Raw genomic sequence first — 17,676 nt, forward strand, 5'->3', positions numbered from 1 at the left:
CTCAATTGACCCATTTTGGAGATTATACCCCTCTGGGAATTTATCTACAGGTGCAGTGACGATATTGACTCTATGGGTGTTTTCCAGAAACAAGCAAGCAGCAATGAATGTTGGTGAGTGAAAATTGCAAATCTGCCATTGTAGTGCCCATATATTGTATTCATATATTGTAGTGCCCAGCACATTATGCCCAGCTCCTACTTGGAAACATGGACCCCGTATATTAGGCGGACTCTCATCGCTGCAGAAATGCCAAATGTGGATGCTAACTGCTGTTTAGGCACACTGTGGGGTTCAGGAGGGAGAGGAGCATTTGGATTTGGGAGCACATAATTCACTGGATTTCTTTTGGGGATGCGATAAGCCATTTCGCTATTCCAGAAGATTTATGTTACCAGTAACATGGAAGCCCCCTATATTTTAATTGACAGATGACTAACCTGAGTGGGGATTTGCTTTTTTGTAGATTGAGTAGAATCTTTTATTTGGAACATTTTACATAACATTTTGGATAACGTTTATTCTGTGATCTGCGCTAAGCACTTACTTCAGGGTTTCCATCTACATTTCCGAATGACGTGATTCAGATAAAACCACTGAGGGATCCATTCACTATAATGAGGCTTCAGAAGTGCACAAGTGCACTATGACGCTGAGTCACTTTTCACGGCCAGGCCGTGAGACGGGATAGTCAAGGAGTCCGAAGTCAAAGCCAGGAGGGTACGTCATAAAGAGAGGGAAGAGGCAAAGGTGTAGTCAGGTAACGTTCCGTAGATCAGAAAACAAGGAGGAAAGCAGATCAGAGCAGAAGGGGTTAAACGGACGGATGGTCAGAACAAGGTCCAAGGTCAGGCAACAGAAGATCAATAAACAGAACTCAAGGCACAGAGAACAAACCACACACACGTCTGGCAGAGATCTGGGGGAAACAGCTCAGTTAAGTAGCCAGGTATTCAACTGGAATAATGAACACCTGAAGATAGTCAGTGCCTCCCAGTCTCAGGTTGGACAGCCGAGCAGTCAATCACCACACTGACAGCTATTGCACGGCCCTGTACCAGATTGGATGGTCGAGCTGTCAATCACAGTATTGACAGCTCCAGCACTCCCCTGTACAAGATTGGACAGCAGAGCTGTCATCGGTGGAACCGTGACAGTACCCCCTCTTCTAAGGGGGGCAACCGGACCCCCAGGATTACCAGGAAACATTAGATGGAAGGCCCTGACTAACCGGTCGGTCTTCACATCTCGAGCAGGGACCCATGATCTCTCCTCTGGTCCGTATCCCCTCCAGTGGATGAGGTATTGGAGGGAATTACGGACCCTACGAAAATCCACCACTCTCTAAACCTCATACTCTAAGCCACCATCGACTGAAACTGGAGGAGGCGGCGATGAAGGAAACAATACAGAGGGAACAAACTCCTTTAATACGGATTTATGGAAGACGTTAGGGATGCGAAGGAATGGAGGAAGCATTAATCTGAATGCCACTGGATTGACCACCTCAAGGATCTCATAAGGACCAATAAACTTTGGACCCAACTTTGCCGACGGCACTTTAAGTTTAATGTTCCTGGATGACAACCAAACCTTATCCTCAATCTTAAAAACAGGACCCACCGAACGTCTTCTATTGGCCTTCAGCTTTTGGCAAGTCTGAGCAGTCCCAATATTCTTTTGAATGTCCTTCCAAACATCCCCAAGTCTTTGTACGGTGACCTCCACCCCAGGACATTCAGAACTAATCCTAGAAAATTCACCAAAATGGGGATGAAACCCATAATTACAGAAAAACAGAGATGTTCCAGTAAACTGATTCACTCAACTGTTAAAGGCAATCTCAGTGAGAGGTAAAAACGAAGACCAGTCCTCCTGCTGAGCCACCACAAAGCAACTTAAAATTTGTTCCAAAGATTGATTTGTCCTCTCAGTCTGACCGTTGGTCTCAGGGTGGTAGGCAGATGAAAATGACAAGTCAATCCTGAGTTTACTACAAAAAGCTCTCCAGAATCTAGAGACAAATTGTACTCCCCTATCGGACACAATGTTAAGAGGGATACCATGTAACCTTACAATATGGGAAATAAACAACCTGGAAAGAATGTCTCTGCATTAGGTAATCCAGACAAGGGAGCAAAATGAGCTTGTTTGCTGAATCAATCCACTACCACCCAGATAGCAGTTTTCCCATCAGACAGAGGCAAATCTGTGATGAAATCCATGGACAAATGAGCCCATGGTCTTTCTGGAATTGGCAATGGAGCCAATTCCCCGGCCGGCTATGACTGACTTTAGCGTGTGCGCAGACTTCACAAGCAGATACAAAATCTTTGATATCATTAAGCGTGGATGGCCACCAAAAAAGTCTGGCAATGGATTTCCGTGTAGCAGTAACCCCAGGATGACCACTTAAGATGGAATCATGAAATTCCTGTAACACACGCAATCTTAGGTACACAGGCACAAATAATTTAGACCCAGGAGTAGCAGGAGGAGCCAATGACTGGGAATTACGGATCTCCTTCTCCAATTTTGAGGTTACCATAGAAACCACAATACCCTAAGGAATAATGGAGGATGGAGGTTCTGGAGGAGAATCTGGATCGAGACTACGAGACAATGCGTCAGCTTTCACATTCTTAAACCCCGGTCTGAATGTAATCAAAAAATTACACCTTGAGAAAAACAAGGATCATCTGGCTTGTCTAGGAGTTAACCTTTTAGCTTGTGTTTTTACAAGGACTTCAATAAAGGTAGCAATTGCGGAATTTTATATGCCTTAGTGCTTTTTATCACCAGCTTTTACCTTTTGCATTAACCTTTTAGCTGACTCAATATAGGCTAGATTCTTGTGATCAGTGACCACAGTAACTGGATGAACCGCCCCCTCCAAAAAATGCCTCCATTCCTCAAAGACTAATTTTACAGCAAGTAACTCACGATTCCCAACATCATAATTTCTTTCCGCCGGCAAAAAATTCTTAGACAAAAAAGCACATGGACGCAATTTAGCCAGAGTTTTGGGCCCCTGCTACAAAACCGCCCCTACTCCGAGATCTTGTCTGCGTCTTCTCTCTACAACACCAACACTGGCAACTCTGATTTCCAATGGTTCAACCTCCCGGTAAATGGCCTTGCTTCAGGGAAATGTAACGGGCAGCCTGCTGTTCATTACGTCTCTCATGGTCCATTCGTATGGCCTGGGTCATGGCCTCTGCCAGAGAACAAGGAGTGTCATGGAGGACCAGGGCGTCTTTAAGGGTTTCAGAAAGACTTTGGCGGAACAGGCACCTGAGAGCTGCATCATTCCACAGAACTTCAGTGGACCACTGCCGGAACTCAATACAGTAGTCCTCAGCTGTGCGACCCCCTTGTGCCAGGTTTGTGATCTTAGCCTCAGCGACCTGGATCCTGTCAGGTTCATCATATATCAGTCCTAAACTGTAAATGAAGGCATCAACAGAAAACCATTCTGGGGCCTGTGGGGACAAGGAAAATGTCCAGGTCTGAGGGCCCCCTCGCAGTAGGGACATGATTATTCCCATCCGCTGGAACTCCTCCCCTGATGATCGGGGTGCAGGGTAAAGAATAACCTACAGCTCTCCCTTAAGACCCTAAACTGGTCTCTCTCACCAGAAAATTTATCAGGGAGGGCTATTACAGGTTCTGGAGAGACCAACTGTACATCAGTGGGTACTGACGTCACAGCGACTGCCGGTAGTGAAGGGCTATCTAAGGTTTTCATTATATTAGTTATCTGGCAACATGCCAGTGTGGCATTGAGTATGTGGGAAAGACTATGCATGAGTTTAGGAGAAGAATTAGGGAGCATATACGAGATATCATTAACAAACGGGACACCCCTGTCGCTAATCATGTCAATAACCTCCACAGGGGCAACATAGATTGTATGCGTTTTGTAGGCATTGATAGAATCAAACCCCTAGTCAGAGGTGGAGACTGGGATCAGAAAATCCTACAGAAGGAGTGTAAATGGTTATTTTGGTTGAGAACTATGCAGCCTAACGGCCTCAATGAACAACTGTTTTTCACCTCTTTCTTATAATGATAGGGTAAGTATAGGGGCCCATTTAGTGAGGGACAGGCGTTGAGAAATGGGGCCTCCATCTGCGCAGTCCCCCTATGGTGCCAACCTCCACATTAGGTAGGTACCAGTTTCTAGAGAGGGTCTAGTTTTTAGGATTAGCATCAGTTCCTCATCTATTCCTCTTCTCGCCTGCTCAGCCCTCACTATGTCGTTCCCACCTATTTTATCACCCTGTTATATGCGTCATGCGAGCTCGGGGACCATCATTGCTGGGTAATTATTACCATATATTTTTCCTTTAGGGATTTTATCTGGTATGAGTGTCCTCCTTGGTTTCTCTATATATATTTCCATAATGTTGTATGTCTATTTACCGTGACTAGGTACTGTACTTTATCCTGTGGTGTATGATCATTCCTTTCTTAGGCCCATGTAGGCTGATATGGTTATATGATCAAAAAATGCATGCATAAGTATTTATTCACAAGCTTGCGTGTTCTTAATGCGGCCAGTATACAGTATGGAGACATCTCCTCTGGCCAGCGTTTTGAGATAGTTTGTATCTGGAGTCCGGCACTTGTGCCTGCGCAGAGGATTCGATCCGGGTTCGCGCATGCATCTAAACCGTGCGTTCCAATGTGCGGTGCAATGGCCGGATGTTGTCATACAACCGGCTGGATGTACACCACTCAGCTGACACGTCACAACCCAGAAGCATGCTGCACGCCGGTGGTCAGCGTGCGGCACTGGCATAAAAGACACAGGTACAGAAATCAGAACTACATGTATCTTGGTGATAGCATGGACCTTTTGGGCTATGAACTCCCCTGATGACAGCAAGAGAAACGCTTTGGGAGCCCGTCTATGATATTGAAGCACTGCCACTAATGAAGGGAAGATAAATCCTAAAAACCTCTTTCCATTTAAGCAATATGTGCCTCCTGTCTAACTTGCATTTTTTGAGGATAGTTGGGTTTATGGCAGATGACTGAGAGACAAAGTCACCCCTCCCATGAGAATTCCTAATTTTACTAATCCCACCTAGAAGTAGAATACTATATAACCCCATGTCTATGTTATAAAGTATGCCATTTTGCGTGGTTTTTCAACCAGATTAGCAAATTTGGTTAATTAGCTTCTTTGCATGCACTCAGACATCTTTAATTTGGAGGCGAGCAGTTACCTGGTGTATCTTAAATTGGTGAAACCTCCACAAATGGTGCCATGACTCGGATCACACTCGAGGGGACTCTAGGTCTTGGGGTGCCCATCACCGGACCACCTACTTATGAGCCGGGACTGCTCAAAGCGAGAGTCTGATCAACTCTCATCACTGAATACGTTAAGTCTGCAGATTTAATGAATCCGTAGTGCTTATTCGTATTTTGAGCAGTCTCTGGTGAGTTTGTGGTGTCTAGATTGGCCCTTAGGGACAGCCCCGTGCTGCTCTGTGCTTTCTGAGGTGTTCCGTCCCATTAGAACGATCTTTGTACGCAGGGGCGTACAAGTATACACTTGAGAATTTAGGAAAATTTCTTTGTTTATAACGCGGGCAAGTGGGGAGTGACTTAGCTGATAAGTCGCGTATTAAGACTCCATTAGTGACGTAGCTGATAAGTCGCTTATTAAGACTCCATGCGGGGCCAACCAATCCTCTATTAAGTCGTGTATTAAGTCGTGGGACACGCGGGGAGTGAAGTTGCTGATAAGTCATGTGTCAAGACGCCATTAGGGCGCGGGCATGCGGGGTCAACCAATCCTCTATTAAGATGTGGAATACGCGGGGAGCCAACTGCATCGTTAAGCCGTACATTAAGATGTCACTAGGACGCGGGTGCGCGGGGTGTTCAGTGCTTCATTAAGTCGTAAAAGAATCAATTCAGTGCTTGGTAGGGAGTGTAGGGACCTGTTACAATTCTACTTGTGTATCAGCTGCCTGGTCTGATCATAAGTCTAAGGGGACGGTACGCCTGGAGCCAAAATCATGGAAAAACTAAAGACATTGTGTCGCAGGGGTCACTCGATCAGGAGCGACAGGACCCCAAAGATATAGTTTGTAGAAGAGAAGAAAGGAAATATGTAGAGAAAACCAAAAAAGTAATGTCATTGTGTGGGTTGTACCCAGGGGGTAGATTACAGTACGAGATGTTGAATGCTGCAATTTGTGAAAACAGGGGAAAACTGGAAGATAATGGGTTGTTACAAAGTGCATACATGTGTAAAAAGGTTGCGCTGAGTTTATCGAAAGAAGGGTTTGTGGAAATTGAGGATAGGGATAACAAAGGGAACATAACTGGTTATTTCTATGTTAGAGAGAGGTCTCCGCCACCGGCCTATAATGGCGGCGCAATGAATTGTTGGGTGTGTTCTAACTGTGGCCAGCAGAATCCAATTTCAGCAGATTATTGTGTTGCATGTCACACGCCCCGTCCAGGAGGCCCAACCCTCGCTACTACCCAAGCCACTCCTAGTGCCCCATCTTCATCCGTTATACCTATGTCTGCCCAAAGTTCCAATCCTTCCTACAGCGACCATGTTACTACACCCATTGCATCACCTCCGGCCTCTGACCAGATGTCAGTGGGTGTGCTCCTTCCCAGTGGCACACACCCTTCCTGTAGTGTGCTTCCTTCCGGTGGCGGCCATCTTGGCGCACCCGAAATACAGGCCACAATACACACTACACCCGGAACATCAACCGCAACATTTACTCCTATACCAGTGTGTCTGGTTGTCACTCCGGATAGTGCATACTATGTCCCAAAAGACTATGTCCCTCTCTATCCTCAATTGCCTAGTGCCGAAGCTCTATTTAATAGTCCGGAGTTCCGGACCGGACCGGAGGAGCCATGGGATGAAGAGGCAGCAGCACCACCACCACCATCAGCGTCCACACCAATAAGCGATCCAGAAGGTAAACTGTCTCGTGTGACATTTCGTACACCAATATCAGAATTCTCTCTGGATCGGGAGGATTCCCGTGCCACCCTTTCAGATGAAGAATACCCACAGGTGTGGAAACAATGGACAGAAAGAATGATTTGGAAGTCATCAATGGTACTAACAGCAGGTCTGGGGGATCTGGTAACACAGCGGGTGGATACAATAGTTAATGCAGCAAACCCTAGATTACAACATAGAGGAGGAGTGGCTAAGACTATTGTGCAAGCCGGAGGTAATGCTATTCAGGAAGACTGTAACAGCATTGTACATTCTTCAGGACTGGTCGAGGCAACAGACCTGGTAGCCAACAGACCAGGGAGATTACCATGCAGGCTTATCATTCATTCAGTAGGTCCAGTGTATGATGAAGATCATCATGATCAGTGTGTGACACAACTTAGAGCTACAATCAACAATATTCTGAACTATGCTGGAACACGGAACATTACTTCTATTTCTCTTCCTGCTATAAGTTCTGGAATGTATGGATTTCCTATGCAAGCATGTGCCCAAGCAATAGTCCAAGCTATACAGGAGTACAGAGGACTAACTACGTTGGAGGAGATAAGACTAATCAGCAATGACTATCATAACTCTCAAATTCTCACCCGAGCTTTGGAAAGTGCCACAGCTAGATTAGACCCACTCAGCCGCCAGATGACCTCAGAAGATAACCCAAATGAACTATTTCCTAGACAAACAAGCCCACCTCCTGTTGCTGTGTTGCAGGTATCTCCCTCAACATCTTCTCAGTCAGAATCTCCAGTCTTAGATCACCATAATAGATATGTGGCATTCACACCTTCGCAAGTTTATCGAGTGATTAGTCAACTACCTGACCCAAACTGACACCCTATGGCGTTCTACAGAAGAATCAGACAAATCCAACAAACGTATTCAGCCACTTGGAAAGATCTTCATGAAATCACTAGCATTAAAGTGGGAGATGCCTTTTGGCCAATAATTCAAGTAGCTCTGAATGACAGCCAAGTGACTGACAAGGAGACTTACCAATCAGGAGGAGCCTTTGGTCAACAACTTCAGCAGTGGGCCAAGGAGCGGCTCACAGACTCATCTACCAGTGTATTTGACTGTACTCAAGAATCAGGGGAGAATGTCGAAAAATTTTACACTAGAATCTATACTCTGTTCAAGGATCAAGGGTTCGATGAAGGTCAGAGGATCCAAAAGAATCTGCAAGTCACTTCATTTGTTAGGGGACTCAGAGAGAAAATCTCAGCAAAGCTTACAGACTCCAGGCCAGAATACGTGGACATGTCCTCACAGAAGGTACTCCTTATTGCTAAAGCTATAGAGAAACAATTGAATGCTGTACCAAGGCCTGCTCTAGAGCCTGCTCCAGCACCTGTTCAAGAGATTTACCCTATGAATTGCTTATTTTTGAAGAGTTCCTTTCATGTGTGGGATTGGATGGAAAACTACACTCATCCCGACTAACATTTCCATTGGCAAGCTCATCAAGAGAATGCCAAGAGTGTGCAAAGCAGTCATCAAAGCAAAAGGTGGCTACTTTGAAGAACCTAGAATATAAGACATATTTTCAGTTGTTTCACACTTTTTTGTTAAGTATATAATTCCACATGTGTTAATTCATAGTTTTGATGCCTTCAGTGTGAATGTACAATTTTCAAAGTCATGAAAATGCAGAAAAATCTTTAAATGAGAAGGTGTGTCCAAACTTTTGGTCTGTACTGTATATGCACATGGATTATGTTAATAGTTAATGAATATATAACTAACAGTTTCTGTTTTTATTGTAGACACGAACAACTAAACGATTTCCTGGGAATGATGTATGCATGTGCATAGTTGATAACAGAGAGATTCATGTCGAGTTGGCAAAGATGGCGTTGAGAGACGAAGTCACCCCTCCCATCAGAATTCCTAAGGCGTTACTGAGACCAAGAGATACATGGATGAGCAAATTGCAGTGTGCCGAGTTATCAGAAAGAGCAATGAATTTTACTACTCCCACCTAGAAGTAGAATACTATATAACCCCATGTCTAGGTAATAAAGTATGCCTTTTTGCGTGGTTCAGTCTCTGAGTGAAGTTTTTCAACCAGATTAGCAAATTTGGTTAATTAGCTTCTTTGCATGCACTCAGACATCTTTAATTTGGAGGAGAGCAGTTACCTGGTGTATCTTAAATTGGTGAAACCTCCACACAAGTGCTCAGCGCAGAGCACAGGATAAGTGTGTGCCAAGCCTTACTGAGATCTTTGGGAGGCAAAATGAACAAATCAACAGCAGGACAAGAATTTGTTTTATTTATTTTTTACGCGTTTTTTTGTGTGGTATAAGTAGATGACTTTATTCTTCGGGTCGGTGCGATTACAACAATACCAGATTTATATATTTTTTTTATGTTTGGCAGCTGTCACGCACTAAAAGACACTTTTTTTTATAAAAACAAGTTTTTGCATCTCCATATTTTGAGAGCTATAATTTTTCTATATTTCTGCAGAAAGAGTCATGTGAGGGCTTGTTTTTTTGAGGGACGAGTTGACCTTTTCATTGGTACCATTTTCGGGCACATGACATTTTTTGATCGCTTTCTATTCCGATTTTTGGGAGGCAGAATTAATAAAAGCCAGCAATTCAGAAATTCTTATTTTTTGGGTAAAATTAATATGGCAGCTTTATTCTTCGGGTCAGCATGATTACAGCAATACCACATTTATATAATTTTTTTATGTTTTGCCGCTTTTACACAATAAAAACTATTTTATAGAAAAAATTATTGTTTTTGCATCACTTTATTCTGAGAGCTATAACTTTTTTATTTTTCTACTGATGGAGATCTGTGGCAGTTTGTTTCAGCTGAAACCCAGAGATTTTCCGACTCTGGGGGGACCTATTCACTTATTCCCGATCACCATTTTAAAATGGTGATGAGGGAATAAGGCTTCTTAGTGGCCTCTGTTTTTATGCGTATCGGTGGTCATTATGGGGTTAAGCTATGCTTTCTCTGAAATGCCGTTTCAGAGATACAAAGGGTAACATTTCTCCTTGTGGAGAGTACCATGTTAAGCATGTCAAGGTGAGGAGACTTTTAAGCTGCAATGCTCCTTTGGAAAATATGAAAATTGTCTCTTCAGAGAGGAAGAGAACCAGAACTCTAGTGCTACCTATAGGAAGTTTGCACTGATGAGGGGCAGTACCCCAAAACACAGTGTCTGCAAATTGAGATTCTGGTTCTAGTTCTGGTTTTTATCCTAAGTCATGTGACAAGGCTCATTAGAGAGTTGATATTGACTTAGGATTGCTACTTCCAATTGGTGGCACTAGAGTTCCAGTCCTCTTCCTCTTTGAAGAGACAATTTGCATGTTTCAAAGATGGACATACCTGGCTGCAATGTTTCAGCCAGACTTGGATTCATGTTGTCTGTAGTTTGAGCATTATAAATAAACCGATGGTGGCTCAGTGGTTAGCACTGCTGCCTTGCAGCACTGGGGTCCTGGATTCAATTCCCACCAAGGACAACATCTGCAAGGAGTTTGTATGTTCTCCCTGTGTTTGTGTGGGTTTCCTCCGGGTTCTCTGGTTTGCTCCCACACTACAAAGACATACTCATAGGGAATTTAGATTGTGAGCCCCAATGGGGACAGTGCCCATAATGTCTGTAAAGAGCTGGGGAATTAATGGTGCTATATAAGTGAGTAAAATAAATAATAACAAATAAATAACTGATAGGTTTCCTTTCAAATAAAGATAAAGTGGTCAAAAGCATTAATATTTAAACTTTCCTGTAAATGAGGTTGTCCTCTGCTAAACCTTTAAGGCTTTATATAATTCTAAAATAAATATGTATTTATTAAAATAAAAAAAGGAAATGTAATTCTAAAATCTATTGAACGACACGGAAGAAATATTTTCCATTGATTTTCTGTGCAACTCTGAAAATAGCTGTTATGACTATGTGAGCTTTTGACATGTCAGATGCCTGGAGGATCCTCGTTTGGAGTAAGTGCTCTCGTAGTAAGGTCAGAAAATGCATCTTACAGACCCTGTGTATCTCTCCTTGGGCTACTATGCCACCCTACAGCATTGTGAGTCCACATTCAATCCAGCCCTGTTAAGACAATAAAGAAGAGATTCATAGTGAAGCAGAATGAAAGCTTCTGTTTCATAATGATTTATATAAAGCGGCATCCAATGTTTTAATTATTCGGTCCGTAGACGCATGCAGTGAATATTAAATAGATAAGAATGAGCGGCTGCCTCGAGTATATAATTTAATGTATTCCATAATGGAATAGGTAGGCAATTCATTTCCAAGGCAAATTAAATGACTTATAATGAGTTTATGAAATACTCGCATTGGAATCATTTATCATCCTGTCTAGTTAAGTAGTTTGGTCAGGAGTTTATTAAATGTTCAGTCTTTACACCATGAAATTTCATTAGGATAAAGTCTTCTGCCGCCTATTCCATACGTATTTGAGATTGGTGATTAGTGATGATGTCATCAGTTAGTTCAGTCATTCATGGAGATTGTTGATGATGTCATATGTCAGGTGGGCTATACTACAAGATTTACTAGAAGAGACTTGGAGATAGTGGCATACAATAAAGCAAAATTTTGCAGCCCGAGCCATGGAACTTGCTTCGGGAAAATAAAGTCATGGGCACATGACAGTACCAGAAATGATCATATGTGCTGGAAACTTCTGTGACAGCTGTAAGTAGTGTTCATATTTCTTTGCATGTGACTCATGCTGGACCTTTACTATTTGTGTAGCTCAAGTCAAAGAGTGATTAAAACTCACAGTACAGTGGCAAAAATTGTCAGGCACCACTTCATCATATGACATTCACTTGCACACACATGTACTTGGCGGGACGGACACAGACAGAAGAGGGCAGGCAGAGGGGTCAGGCAGGAGCTGAAGACCCTACCCGCAGTCCCGACAGGGACATGCCTTCATTTTCACATGCGTAATCACGATGATAGGTTCTCTTTAAACTTTACATAAGGCTCCCTATGAATTAAATTGAAAGTATAAATATTCTTTACATGTTGCACTGACTGTAATCTAATTTACTATGAATTAGCTATTCCTCCATATTATAGGAATTCAGCTAAGCTCTTAGGGTGTCTGACAACAAGCAGAATTGTGCTCTAGGCTAGAACACAAATATAAGGCATCGATTTATAAATGTAGTCAAATTAGTATAAATAGTGGAAGGTGATGATCAATAAAGACTATCCAAATGAGCGCAAAAATTATCAGCAATAATACAGATGTTTGACTCTGATAGTTCTACTAAATTCTGTGCAACTATAGAAATAATGTCTCCTGTATGTACAGCTGCCTGTCAATAATATCTCACTGTCAGCTGTATATGCCAGCAATATCATTGTAGTAGGTTGTCTCTTCTCTGACGTGCCTTGTTAATAAGCCATTTTGACGCTGAGCATATTCACGTCCTTCAATGTCAGTTCAGAATAGTAATGAATACATTGACTGATAGTTTCTGACTCAGCTAATACATAAAGCTGAATAGGTGAATTGGAAAAATTGCTAAAAATGGTTTATCTAAAATATTTTACCCTTTAAATATTGCATCACAGATAAGATTTCTGAAAAGAAATATGTCAAACTATGGTACATTGTAAAAATGTAACTGCATATTGTCATAGACATGAAGACGCTGCTCTGTTTAGAGCTCATATGCATAGGCGGATTATAATGAGGGCAATCCGGGCTACCGCCCGGGGACCTGAGCCTGTAGGGGGTCCGCGGCTCCGGGCGGGGTGTCTAATGCCGGATTTCCCTCATTATATGTGCGGGCCGCCGCGGCACATACCGGTAGCAGTGGCGGGAGGGGGGGGGCCAGGACCGCTCCCCCAGCAGCGGCCGCCGCTACTTCTTCATCGGCCGGGCCAGCACTGCAGCAGTTAACTTCCCTGTGCTGGCCCGGCCGCGTCACTGCTAGGAGACACGGCCTAGCCTTATAAACGGTGTTGGGACCATCAGTTGTGTTGTGCAGAAGTCTGGTGGATACACAACTGATAGTCCTACTGAATAGACTGTTAGAATTTGTATTATGGCAAGAAAAAAGCAGCTAAGTAAAGCAAAACGAGTGGCCATCATTACTTTAAGAAATGAAGGTCAGTCAGTGTGAAAAATTGGGCAAACTTTGAAAGTGTCCCCAAGTGCAGTTGCAAAAACCATCAAGCGCTACAAAGAAACTGGCTCACATGAGGACCGCCCCAGGAAAGGAAGACCAAGAGTCACCTCTGCTTCTGAGGATAAGTTTATATGAGTCACCAGCCTCAGAAATCACAGGTTAACAGCAGCTCAGATTCGAGACAAGGTCAATGCCACACAGAGTTCTAGCAGCAGACACATCTCTTCAACAACTGTTAAGAGAAGACTTTTTGTGCAGCAGGCCTTCATGGTAAAATAGCTGCTAGGAAACCACTTCTAAGGACAGGCAACAAGCAGAAGAGACTTGTTTGGGCTAAAGAACACAAGGAATGGACATTAGACCAGTGGATTTTTGCGCTTTGGTGTGATGAGTCCAAATTTGAGATCTTTGGTTCCAACCACCGTGTCTTTGTGCGATGCAGAAAAGGTGAACGGATAGACTCTACATTTCTGGTTCCCACCGTGAAGCATGGAGGAGGAGGTGTGATGGTGTGGGGGTGCTTTGCTGGTGACACTGTTGGGGATTTATTCAAAATTGAAGGCATACTGAACCAGCATGGCTACTAGAGCATCTTGCAGCGGCATGCTATTCCATCCAGTTTGCGTTTAGTTGGACCATCATTTATTTTTCAACAGGACAATAACCCCAAACACACCTCCAGGCTGTGTAAGGGCTATTTGACCAAGAAGGAGAGTGATGGAGTGCTACGCCAGATGAACTGGCCTCCACAGTCACCAGACCTGAACCCAATCGAGATGGTTTGGGGTGAGCTGGACCGCAGAGTGAAGGCAAAAGGCTCAACAAGTGCTAAGCATCTCTGCAAACTCCTTCAAGATTGTTGGAAGACCATTTCCGGTGACTACCTCTTGAAGCTCATCAAGAGAATGTCAAGAGTGTGCAAAGCAGTCATCAAAGCAAAAGGTAGCTACTTTGAAGAACCTAGAATATAAGACATATTTTCAGTTGTTTCACACTTTTTTGTTAAGTATATAATTCCACATGTGTTAATTCATAGTTTTGATGCCTTCAGTGTGAATGTACAATTTTCATAGTCAAGAAAATACAGAAATATCTTTAAATGAAAAGGTGTGTCCAAACTTTTGGTCTGTACTGTATATGTCTGTATATGTTTGTGTGTGTGCGTGACTGCATGCATAACTGTGTGCGGCCTTCTGCTGAGTATAATTGGTGCCGTGCGGCCTCCTGCTGTCTCTGGGGGGGCGCCGTGCGGCCTCCCACTATGTATAGATGGCGCCGTGCGGCCTCCCGCTATGTATAGATGGTGCCGTGCGGCCCCCTGCTGTGTATAGATGGCGCTGTGCGGCCCTCTGCTGTGTATAGATGGCACCGTGCGGCCCCCTGCTGTGTATAGATGGCTATGTGCGGCCTCCTGCTGAGTATAGATGACGCCGTGCGGCCTCCTGCTGTCTCTGGGGGGGCGCCGTGCGGCCTCCTGCTGTGTATAGATGGCGCCGTGCGGCCTCCCGCTGCGTATAGATGGCTACGTGCGGCCTCCCGTTGTGTATAGATGGCACCGTGCAGCCTCCCGCTGTGTATAGGTGGCTACGTGTGCTCAATATTGAGTCATACAGTTAATGTAAGGCTATGTGCCCACGATACAGAAATGTTCCGGATTTTTTTGATCGTTTCTGCATCTCCCTGGCAGAAAAAACGCATGCGGATTTTACATGCGGATTTTACATGCGGATTGTACATGCGTTTTCCTGCCAGGGACATCCGGATGTGAAGCGTTCTTCACTTGCATTTCCGCATGTGGGTTGACAAGGGCTTTCCAAGCGATTTTAGCATCACTTGGAAAGTGCTTGACAACTTGGTTACACTATATAAATCCATGCAACCAGCATGGATTTATATAGTGTGACTGTAAAAGAATGGTAAAAAATAAAAAATATATACTTACCTTCTGATGGCCTGCCGACGTCAGCGGTCGCATGACCCGTCACATGACTAAATGACGTCACGGCAGGTCCTTTTCAGACCATCGCGAGCTTCCGGCAAGCCAGGACACATCGGATAAAGACACCGGGGACCATCAGAAGGTAAGTATAATATTTATTTTTTATTTTATTCTTTTTTTACAGGTTCTATGGTACCCGGGTCCGGAGGAGAGTCTCCTCTCCTCCAGACCCGGGTACCATCCGCACATTGAAACACATGAATTCCGCATCTACAGATGCAGGGATGCGGATTCCATGCGTTCTAATGCAAGTCAATGGCGGCGAAAATGCCGCGCTTCCGCAAAATAATTGGTAATGCTGCGGATTTTTCCGCAATGATAATCCGCAGCGGAAATTTCCACAGCATGTGCACAGCACATGCGGATTATCATTGGGGAACATGGCAGACCTTCTACCAAGCGCTTTTTAAGCGTTTCTGCAGCGGAATTGCCGCTGTGGAAACGCTTAAAAAACACATAGTGGGCACACAGCCTAAAAAAAAATATTCTAATTAATATTGTGCCAAATTAATTTCACGTGAACTATCACATGATCTATCACAGGGGATCATGTGACATGTCACGTGATAAATCAGGTGTGTGTGTGTGGGGGGGGGCCCGCGCCTTCTAAACTGCCCGGGGCCCTTGCTACTCTTAATCCACCCCTGCTCATATGTCTTTAGTGATTGTACTTATTTGACTCATCACTTAATTTTTTTTCCTTATTTATTGTCTCTCTCCCACGTTGGCCCAATGATCAGCTCATCCTATGCATACTACTGACCAGACAACTATCTAATGCAGAGGAGGTGTAAAAATGACATGGCGATCCTAAAATGAACGACTGACCAATAGATCTAGGAACAGGACTGCTCCATCAGAAAGAAAACAGTTCTATGCTAGCAGCTGCTCTGTCCAATAGAAAGGAATCTTGAGTTGGGACCTTTTAAAGGGAATCTGTTTGCAGGTTTTTGTTATTTAATCTAAAAGCAGAATGATGTAGAGACAGAGACCCTGATTACAGCAAAGTGTCACTTACTGGGTCGTCTGTTGATGTTTCAATAAAATCAGTGTTTTATCAGCAGAAGATTATCACAACAGGACTAGGTGTCTCATGCTATGTAGTCCTCCAGCTCTATGTAACCCTGCCTCCACGACTGATTGGCAGCTTTTTGTCCATGTACAGTTCAGACAGGAAGTTGCCAATCAGTGATGAGGGCGGTGTTATACAGAGCTCAGCATTCAGAGAACAGTGATCTTATCAAAATGACAGTATACAGTCCAGTAAGTGATACATTGCTGGAATCAGGGTCTCAACCATTAATTCATGCTGCTCTCAGATTATTTGCCAGAAAACTAGTGAAAAATTCACCTAGATATAAATATATAAATAATACATAGAAATTTTCATTATAAGCGTTTTCAGGGCAACACGTGAACTACCAGTTTCCCATCCCATATATAATGGCAATTATGGCAATATTTACACAATAAAGGGAATCTTTCAGCAGGTTTTTGCTATGTAATCTGAAGATAGCAAGAGGTAGGGGTTAAAACACAGATTTCAGTGATGCTTCCCTTATCAAGCTCTGAAGTTTTGTTTGCTTACAATGATTGTTTTAGCACCAGTAGCTTATCATTGCTGTGACTAGCTGGTGAGCCCTGGTCTGACACGCCCCCTCCTGTGATAGGCAGCTCACTCTCTATGGACATTGTATATACAGATCCTGGTGGGGGTGGGGTTAGCTTTTCAGCTCTGCTTCATTGCTAAAATTTAAACTCTGATTGTGCGTGTAGACATGCACCCTGTAAACTAAGCGATATATTGCTGGATTCAGCTTCTCTTTGCCTACATTATGGTGCTCTCAGATAAGGTAGCAAAAACCTGCTGACAGATTCCCTTTAAGAGGTTTGTTGATATAAGCACTTAGGTTCATTGCTTTGGGCTTCCATTGCTCTCATGGCCCAAACAGTGTAGTTTTCACTGCTATCATAGAAAAAAAATGTATCCCATTTTATATTCCATTTAAAGTCAGTGGGGTTTTTAAGATCTATGCTTTGTTTGTATTTCTTATCTACCACCAGAAAGCAAAATGTTAGGTGTACAGAGGGCACTGCATCACTAATATATTGTAAAAAAATATCCTTCAATGTTGTTCAGAATTTAAGTTTGCAACTCAAAGGTCAAACGATATACATTGAAACCACTATAGAAAACCACGTTTTTGACAAGAAACGTATTTTGACTAGAAAATTACAAATTATAACTCTGCCTTATATCCTTATGTATTACACTGTTTCTTTCTGGTTCAACTGACAGTTGACTTATACTGCCCAAATTACGGGCAGCATGAATCAGAGCGTGGCTCCGTCATTTCAGGCAGGCGTGTTTTACTCTGAAACTTTTAGATATTTCAGCAGAAACATACATTTAACCGGTTCCCGACCGCCCACTGTAGATAAACGTCGGCGCTTGCCGGGCTCTGTGCAGCGCCGACGTTTAAAAACGGTGGGTGGTCTCGCAGCGCTCAGGACCCCCAGGGTC

The 17,676-nt window shown here is 43.6% G+C and overlaps 1 protein-coding gene across 4 annotated transcripts in view; it reads left to right on the forward strand.

The window, feature by feature from the left end:
* LOC141271046 (uncharacterized) overlaps positions 1-9,618 on the forward strand; it is a 54,155-nt gene extending 44,537 nt beyond the window's left edge. For all 4 annotated transcript variants that reach the window (XM_073681150.1, XM_073681147.1, XM_073681148.1 and 1 more), the window contains one exon: positions 8,776-9,618. The gene's annotated coding sequence lies outside the window, so the exon portion shown is untranslated. The remainder of the gene's footprint in view (positions 1-8,775) is intronic.
* The last annotated feature ends 8,058 nt before the right edge of the window (positions 9,619-17,676 follow it).

This window comes from Phyllobates terribilis, unplaced genomic scaffold (assembly GCF_046119375.1).
Source record: "Phyllobates terribilis strain yellow unplaced genomic scaffold, ASM4611937v1 Scaffold_5__5_contigs__length_657084704, whole genome shotgun sequence".
NCBI lineage: Eukaryota > Metazoa > Chordata > Amphibia > Anura > Dendrobatidae > Phyllobates > Phyllobates terribilis.